Source organism: Physeter macrocephalus, chromosome 7 (assembly GCF_002837175.3).
Source record: "Physeter macrocephalus isolate SW-GA chromosome 7, ASM283717v5, whole genome shotgun sequence".
In the NCBI taxonomy this organism is placed as follows: domain Eukaryota; kingdom Metazoa; phylum Chordata; class Mammalia; order Artiodactyla; family Physeteridae; genus Physeter; species Physeter macrocephalus.
Window position 1 is genome coordinate 77896684 of NC_041220.1, and position 2026 is coordinate 77898709.

The 2026-nt window shown below is 44.0% G+C and overlaps 1 protein-coding gene across 17 annotated transcripts in view; it reads right to left on the minus strand.

The window, feature by feature from the left end:
• The window catches only part of LIMCH1 (LIM and calponin homology domains 1), a 365434-nt gene that overhangs the window by 351428 nt on the left and 11980 nt on the right, over positions 1-2026 (minus strand). The gene's annotated exons all lie outside the window — the stretch shown is intronic.

Genomic DNA, 2026 nt, shown 5'->3' on the forward strand with positions numbered 1-2026 from the left:
AGGGAGATCAGCGCGGTGCTTTGTGACCACCTAGAGGGGTGGGATAGGGAGGGTGGGAGGGAGGGAGACGCAAGAGGGAAGAGATATGGGAACATTTGTATATGTATAACTGATTCACTTTGTTGTAAAGCAGAAACTAACACACCATTGTAAAACAGTTATACTCCAATAAAGATGTTTAAAAAAAACACATATAAAAAAAATTAAATTAAAAAAAAAGATGTGTTCTATTTCCTATTATAGAATAAATGTGGGAATTTTACCAAAAAGGTGGGGTGGGGCAAGGTGCAGTATGGAAAGCATATGAGGAAAGACTGAAGCTGCTGCATTATGGAGACAAGATAAAACACACAAAGATCTGGGAAAATCAGACTTCTTAATAAGTGCAAAGCCAAATGGAGCCCAGAGCAAGAACAAGGTGCCATCGCCTCCCCCGTTCACTTCCACTAGCCTCCTTTGCTTTCAATTACTGCTAATTGGTGATGCAAAATACTAAGGTGCTAAGAAAAATCTCACACAAACCACTGCAACTTGCATCTTAAAAGCATCACACCCTATTTCTCAACTGCATATGAGATAATTCACACTACGGAAACATAAATTATAGCAGAGCCAACTGTATTTGCTCAGATCACCAGGGGTCCATGCCGGGTAAGGGGTCTGAGAGTGGAGCTGCAACCAGGAGGTACCAGATGTGTGAGCCAAGAGAAGTACCATTGCATCATTTAAGGGCCCTGGAGCCACATCGGATCAGAGTCCTGACCAACTTGCCTGCCAGTCTTAACATGACTAAAACTTACTGGAACAGGCACAGTAAAGACCCTTGAACTGGTTCGGTGGGCAAGAGATATGTGTTACACAAGGACTAAATAGGATGATAAATGTAGAGCAGCCAGCAGGAACACACACTAACTACACATGCTTTTCTTCCTCCTGTTAATAATAATTTCTGTTCCAGGACTACTTGAACACAGATGGGGAGCCAGGTCTCAACCAGAAGGAAAGAGATTGGTGAAGAGAAAGGAAGTAAAAATAGTTCCACCCATCGGCTATGGTTTATTCTGCTCCTGTAATAGTTTTTTCATCATAGTCGTAACCATTCGCCTGCCAAAATTTATCTTTTTAAAAGCAATGAAAGGGCTCCAGTTTCACAGAATGTGCTCAGGAATCACAGAGATGGAACTGTTTCCTAGCAACTAACAGTACCATGCACACACAAGATGCCCACTAAACAGCTGCTAAGGGAAAGAGGAAGCCAGAGGGAGGGCAGGTCATCTGCTTGCTTAGCTAGTTGGGATCATGATACTTTTAGAAGTTTTGCTTTTACTTCTAGAGCATAGCAGTCACCAGCCCAAGCTCAAGCTCTGGAACAAAACTGCCTGGATTCAAATCCCAGCTCTGACACTTATTAACTATGTGACTTCAGGCAAATCAATTAACATTTCTGTACTCCAGTTTTCCCGTCATGTATTGATAAAATGGGCATAAAATGGCTCTTACCTGATATATAGTAACTCAAGCACCCAGACTAGCAATGCCACATGATAAGTGCTCTAGAAGTGTGTTAACTATTATTATTTTTATTTGTCACTGAACTAGCTACCTTATCACTACATTATCACATTCTGTCAACTCTTGCAACATGATGAATCAGGCTTCCACTTGTCACCCACCCCTCCTATTTATGACATCTTGCAAGGTTCCTGAGGAAACAGGCGGCAACCACATCTGCTGGTTGATAACAACATTCAGCTCCACAAGCTCCTTTTTAAATTTTCTGTAGGAAAGGCAGAGAGGATGCCATTTCTCAGTGTTTCCATTGGGTCATGACAATGAATGGTCATAGCCATAGTGACCTTTTTTTTTTTTTTGGTACGCAGGCCTCTCACTGTTGTGGCCTCTCCCGTTGCGGAGCACAGGCTCCGGACGCGCAGGCCCAGCAGCCATGGCTCACGGGCCCAGCCGCTCCGCGGCATGTGGGATCTTCCCGGACCGGGGCACGAACCCGCGTCCCCTGCATCGGCAG